Source organism: Portunus trituberculatus, chromosome 16 (assembly GCF_017591435.1).
Source record: "Portunus trituberculatus isolate SZX2019 chromosome 16, ASM1759143v1, whole genome shotgun sequence".
NCBI lineage: Eukaryota > Metazoa > Arthropoda > Malacostraca > Decapoda > Portunidae > Portunus > Portunus trituberculatus.
Genome location: NC_059270.1, coordinates 16,014,458 through 16,021,924, shown reverse-complemented (window position 1 = coordinate 16,021,924; position 7,467 = coordinate 16,014,458). Strand labels below are relative to the sequence as shown.

The window sequence follows — 7,467 nt, the reverse complement described above, 5'->3', positions numbered from 1 at the left end:
AGAGATAGGATGCACATACAAGTTAACACGCAATATATAATGCATTAAACAACTTAACTAAAATATTAAATCAGCTTCAACAACATTTACGTCCTTATTTCTAATTTCTAGTCTGTGGAATACTAACTAACCTCTAATAAACCATATATTCGTTTTCCTCCGTGAAACACAAGTGTCTTAAAAAAAAAAACTAATAAAGAAAATGTTTTGTTTCTCTATATTTATTTTTTAATCACAAATTCTATGTCAATGTGTACAAAGTTCTAAACGTTAGAACCGTTAAATAGTTGTGCATAGCATGAAAACACCCAAGACTCTAACGTCTTTAACCCTTAGCCTCATAAATTTTGAGGAATAGAAAAAAAATCCTATGTCGCACGGATTTTTATTATTCAATGTTTGAGGTTCTTTTTATCATGAATTAAGAGAAAATAAGTTACATCTTTGTATAAACATTCATCATTAGCTACCTGTATTATATATTTTGATGTGGGACACATGCTGTCCCACCATGCAACTTGTGAAGAATTTAAAACCCTAATATTCTTTTTTTTCAAAATGCTCAATAAAGAAAATATATTCTATTGAACTAATAGAAAAATATTATTCAAGAAATATAAAAGTATTTTTTTCGTTGTATAATTTAAATTCTATATTAAGAGAAAAAAACTCGATAAACTTTTTTTTTTTAATATCCGTAATAAAGAAAACATTTTCTTTTAGTGAACTAAAAGAAATATCTCAGTAGTGTAAAATAAGAATTATATTTGATACTGAATTCCACACTGAAATAGTAAATCCATATCTAGCAATGAATCCTTTTCTTTAGTTTGCATATGTATTTACTGTAAGCTTCATTCATGATATTTCTGGCATCAGGCTTTGCCGCTTGCGAGACAAAGTAGGACTTAAAAAACTGAGCAAGACCAATAGGAGCGTTCGCGTTAGGTGAATGCTTAGTACATACCACCAGAATCTTCATTTCAGATTAGAAAAAAAAATCACTTTGCCGGCAATCATATAGAATCCCTTTCTGCTAGTGTTTTTCATTGATTAAGATAAGGAAATAATTCGATCATACATTTTTCGTTAAAAATTCATAGATTGAGTTTCCATTAAGAATTTCAACCAAAGCTTGTGACGATCCATCAAATACATATTATTTGAATGAAGGCAAAGAAATGCACGTATTTTACCGTATATATATAGTTTCCTTGATTTTTAAATGTATTTAAAAGCATTATGAAGTACTCTTACACGAATTAAAAAGAAAAAAAGTGTATTGAAATATTATGTTGTTGCCTGCAGTACGACACTTTCGACGACCAAAACAAACAGATGTATGGCTGCTCCTCAGACCTCCAAGTAGAGCCAGCTTTCTTTTTATCATAACGAGGACACTCAAGTATGGAGAAGGACATAAAGAAGTGGACGGTGGCTAGTCTCGAGCACTACTTGAAGGCACGGGCAATACCACACTCGGGATATTCAAAAGATGCTCTTGTGCACATGGTGGAGAATGCTACTAACAACCCGCAGCTGACCAGCATCACGGAAGATAATGATGGAGAAGAAACCAACATAAGGAGGAGGACAGTAGAAGTAAATGGGACGTGCATAACTTTTCCTGATCCATATACACTGACTGAATGGGACACTAATCTCATAACATTACCGGTCGACCGGTCAACTCGAGTCCTTGTTTATGGTCCTTCGGTGATTTCGGCAGATCACGATTCGGAAATAAAGTATGGTTTCTCTGTTTTATTACACAAACAATTTCTAAACAACGTAAATGAAATTTACATGAATCAAATGCATTACTTTTTGTCGAAAAGAAATGCTTACGGATTAAGTTAAAAATATAATGCAAAACTACTGGTACGGCTAATGGCGTTTTCGGCGATCTGGTGCACCGCATTGGTTCATACGCCTAGCAGGGTGTTTTCAGAATAAATAAACCACTCTCAGTAGAAATATAATACATGTCAATTGTATCTCTTATTTTTTTGTATTATTGCTACATAGACTACTCACTATTAATGCATCCCCCAATTTTTTACGTTCCTTATAATGATGTGGGAAGCAAATACGTGTACTATGGATTTCACTTTATATATGGCATATTAGTGCATCACATGCGTTTTGATATATATAAACTACTTCTTTGAGTTATTTAATATGTTATAAAATTGGTTCCTTGACTAAGAGATTGCATCATACGTAGTATTAATTAAGTAAAAAGTAAATAGCCACCCATGATGCCCGCAAAAGAAAACGGAAAATGACTCATTAGTAACTGAATCGCCTTAACGCGAACGCTCCTATTGGTTCGCACTTCTTTGACTTTGGTACTCCAATGTGCACACCTCCTGTGAGTCGTTCGTTCTGGCTGGTGTTTTGATTCTGTTCGTCTTATTTTTTTTTTTTTTTTTTTTATACCATGTGGGCTTTTCACGGCAATTTATGGGCTAAAGGGGATACTTTTTAGGGTACCTCCTATCTCAAAGCCCACCCGCTAGGAAACCGTTGCCCTGAGTGAGGAAGCCCAACCTGCACTCAGACCGTGGACAGGATTCAAACCCGTGCGCTTGGAGACCCCTCGGATTCCAAAGCACGCATGGTTCCACTGTACCACGGCGGCTTCGATTATTTTTTTTATCAGTGCGGCTTCCAACGTGGATGGCCTCTTTCGGTGGAAGACCTTCAATGCAGTGAATCCTAAATTTTTTCAGTGTTATTTGTTTACCAATTAATTTGCAGCAACTATAAAGTAGAAAAAATTCGATGCTACCATTTCTTGCTGTGGCGGTCTAATTTGTAGCTTGCCATCAAACTTGTCCACTGCACTGCATGTTCTTGTAATCTGCGAAGGCAAAGTTACGCACATTTTGTTCCATCCCTTTGTTTTCTTTGAACTTCAGAGATCTCTAGTGGATCATGAAAGTTTGTCAAGATGAAAACGTTTTCTTGTCCCACTAATGCCGGTGCTACTAGTGAATGTTTCAGAATTCTTACGGTTCATGTTCTCACTTGTCATAAATATTGGCAGATCTTTTCGCCTGGGCTTCACAGTGCTACAGGCATTTATTTACTCATTTTACTTTCGAATCTTTCATCAAGTATACGACTGTGATCCTTCCCTTCGAGACCCTGTACAATAGAGGTTATCTTTTTGGCATCAAGATCCTTTGTTGTTTTGTTACTCTTTTTGTCTGTGTACACATCCAACTTCAAGCAATATTCTGATTTATCAGCCAACATCCAAACTTTATGCCCTTTTTTCAGAAGCTTCATAGGGAGGTACTGTTTATAGAGCTGTGTCCTTTGAATTTTAGCATGGATTCATCGACAGCAACTTCACAGTTAGGATTAAAGTATTTTTCAAAGTTCTCTTGCATCATGTTCAGAAATGGACGTACTTTGTAGAGCTTATCGTAGGTGGGACTGTTTCTGTCTGGCACCAGTGAGTTGTCATTTAGATAAATGTTACCCAGTAACCATCCAAAGCGGTTCACTTATATTACATTACTTATGAAAGCATTATGTAAATACTGATTTGTGTTCCAGAAATCACGATACCAAAGGAACTATAAGGGACTTCTGTATTGGTGACCCATTCAGGTTTACATCTTCCCACAAACTTATTGGTAACATATAATCTATCACAGCCATTGTCAAACATCAACTTTACGGTAACAATATCCCCCTTATTGTTCACTACCTTTACCTTAGCTGTTTGTAGCACGGTTTTGTTCCTATAGTGGCCTGACAGCATAGCAAGGGTTTGGGTGCCCGTCTGTCTACTTTCCTCTACCTCTGTCTTAGGGACCATACTCAACTTAACACCGCACATGGTACTATTGTGGTCACCTCGATACTTGGAACATTGGCCTTACAACTTCTAGGTTTATGACCACTATTTAGACATCTAAAAACACACACCCAGTTCCCTTATCTTATCAAACTTTTGCTGCCCGTCCAGCGCCAGGAACTTGTAGCACTTCTCAGACTTGTGGTTTCTCTTACTACAAAACATACAATCCAATCTTTCAGGCGGGGAAGTCACATGTAAAGCCGAAGCCATGAACAATTTTTCCTTGTTTCCCTTATGTGCTTTACTATCCTTACCACCATTCCTTCCTTCCCAACTCTTGACATTGCCCTTATACATTTCACTCCTTTCTAACACTTCAATTTCCCTTTGAAGCCACCTAATAAGCCACTCAAGATCACTTTCATGTCCACTACAATCCCTTGACCAGTATAATCTTAACTCTGTGGGCAGTCTGGAAACAATCATAGGGGCTAGTAGCACTTCACATTGCTTGCCTGTAACTCCTTGGGCTTCTAGACTCCGCGTGTGCTTGACCATCTCGTCCCGAAGTTACCACAGCTGTAGGATGTAGGTCTTGCCTTGGTCGACCGGAACTTGTAAATCAAGAAGAGCCTGGACGTGGGGCGTGGATGATGCACTCAGACTTGCCAAACCGTTGCTTCAGCAGGTCGACGATGGTCTTGTAGCTGGCGCTGGTGTGCGGCACTCCTTCCACCACGTCCTGAGCAGTGCCGTCTAGTAGTGACAGTAGATAGGTTAACTTACTAATGGTGGGCAACTCGGTGTCGTCTATGTGTGACGAGAATTGTTCCCAAAAACTCTGCCACTGCTTCAGGTCACCATCAAATCTAGGTAATTCTAACTTGGGAAGTTTTGCATGGAGAGAGGCGGTGGTATTTGTAGAGTCCGACTTGTCGTTATCACCGTCAGTCAGTTCCTTAAGCTTGTCAGCACACAACAATCTCTTATGCCTGGCTTGCTATCTGACTGCATCTGCCTTGTCCAAGTACTTCTCTAATGCCTTGGGACTTATCTCCAATTCAATCTCTGACTGCACTTCCTCTAACTTGCTAAGCCTCTTATCAAACTCCTCCAGAACTTCTATTAACTCACTGGAGGTTGCTGGGGGGCTCTTGGCACATCTTCGCACACACTCTTGACAACCATCCTTGATAAGCTGCTTGGGCCTTCTCTAACTTCTCCATTTTCTTCTGTGATACTGGGCTGGAAACACTAAACTTGCTAATGTAGGTAGTCCTTGGGCACTAAATTCTCGGGTCTGGACACCATAATGTCAGAATGGGACATTTCCCGCTCTAAAATCTTGAAATAGGTGAAGGCCAAGAAAAACAGCCGGCTGATGGTGTGCGCTTCTATTCTCGTCTCTCTATACACTTCTCAAAACATGTATAAAATAATCTTGTATTATAGTGCATTTCGGCTACAAGTATCTCCAAAAATATAAAAATAAACATTACAAGGTTCTTCTACCCCTAAGAAACCTCATTTAAGCCAATGTAAATGGTACAATTAAAGCAATGAATGCTAAAGATGAAAAAATATTGGAACGTTCCAATGAAAACGGTGTCAGCTGTTTCCATTTCACTCCTAATTAAAGTAAACAACTGGTGAATATAATATTTGACATTGCTAAACCCCGCCAAAACGTGGCGCCATGATGTGGCGCCCCAAAGTCACTTATGTGTTCCTGGCCTTAGGGCCTATAACCATGCACCTTGGTAGGTGGAGGTAGTTGACACCTAACGAACCGACTAATTTTCTCCCAGCAAGGTCTAATAATACTACTTCAGGTGGTACTGTGAACTTTCACTCAAAGGTAGTTGTGATCTCGCTGAACGTTTCCCTTTGTGTCTCATAACTCAAGGGGGCAGTCAGAGTCTGCCCTTTAAAGACAACTATACTTTTCCACTCAAAATTACATGCACTTACCACACATACACCCATCACTTAAAAATTCAAATTGAAAAATGGCGACTCCAAATTCAACCTGGGAGTTCCCTTCTGGGGAGCGGACCAGTAATATCCCCAGGTCAGACTCCTCTCTTGATAAAGATCACAAATGTCTTGACATCTCCCTCAACTTTTTCTTCATTAACTTCTGCACCATTCACAGTCTTATATCTAATTTTCAATCTGTAGAACACCACCTCTCTTCTACTAAACCTCATCTTTTCCGCACCGAAACACAGCTGTCTGAGGCAACTGACAATATCCCCTTCTCTCTTCCTTCCTACTTTCTCTATCCTCATTTTCGCTCCAAAGCTGGATGTTACGTCTATGTGCGCAACGACTTAACTTGTTCTCGTGGCCACGCTCTGCAGTCTTCCAAATTTTCCATCTGGCATTGACTCAATGGTCACTCTAACTAAATTTATCTGCACTGTCTATCTTTCCCCTAAATCCTCTGACTACAGTAAATTCTTTGATTATTTAACATCCAAAGTGGAACACATTCTGTCCTACACTTTTCCGAAGATCTCTATTCTTGAAGATTTCAATGTTCACCACCAGATTTGGCTTTCCTCTCCTGTCACTGACCATCCTGGTGAACTAGTCTTCAACTTTGCTATCCTCCTTGACCTAGAGCAACTGGTGCAACACCCTACTCGTACTCTTCTCCTCTAACTGACTGTCTTGATTCTTTAAGTCACCGCCGCAATGTTGCATCTTTATCTGTCTTCTACCGCTGTTTTCATGCTGTCTGCTCTTCTGAACTTGCTAACTGCATGCCTTCCCCCCTCCTGCGGCCTCGCTGCACAAGACTCTCTACTTCTTCTCATCCTTATTCTGTCCATCTTCCTAATGCAAGAGTTAACCAGTATCTTCACTCCTTCATTCCCTACACTGGTAAACTCTGGAACTCTCTACCTGTGTCTGTATTTCCAACTGCCTATGACTTAAACTCTTTCAAAAGAGGAGTGTCAAGACACCTCTTACGTTAACTGGACCCTCCTTTTAGATTTTTTTGTTTTTTCTCTTTCTCCTTTCTTCTTAACAGGGCCTGGCAACCAGCGGGATTTTTTTTTTTTTGCAGCGCTTTGTTTTCCCTTGGCCGGTGCCCTTGTAATGTAAAAAAAAAAAAAAAAAAAAAAAAAAAAAAATTCTTGACCGTCTTGGAGACAAGCCCAACATTCTTGATTTCTTCCTTATCTCTAATCATTCTGCTTATCTGGTTACCATATCTTCTCTGTTGGGCTCCTCCGACCATTATATAATTTCTGTATCTTGTCCTATTTCTCCAATCCTTCCTCAGAATCCCTAAAATGGGAGTGCCTCTAGAGTTTTGCCTTTGACAGTTAGGAGGATTTTAGGAAGCATTATGCTGATTTTTCCTGGAATAATTACCGTTTCCGTGTCAGACCCATCTCTGTGTGCTGAACGTATAACAGAGGTGGTAGTGTCTGGCATGGTGACGTACATTCCTCTCTTTTTCTCAACATAAATCTTCTAAACCTTCGTTCAACACAGCTTGTTCTCATGTTATACATGATAGAGAGTTTGCCCACAAATGGTACTTAGGCCTTCCATCACCTGAATCTCATGCATTTTATATTTCTGCCCGGAATCATGACAAGTCTGTTCTTCAACTTGCCAAACACTCTTTCATA

At 39.3% G+C, this 7,467-nt stretch overlaps 1 protein-coding gene across 3 annotated transcripts in view; it reads right to left on the bottom strand.

The window, feature by feature from the left end:
- LOC123504522 overlaps nt 1-7,467 on the bottom strand; it is a 115,371-nt gene that overhangs the window by 1,642 nt on the left and 106,262 nt on the right. The window lies entirely within an intron of this gene.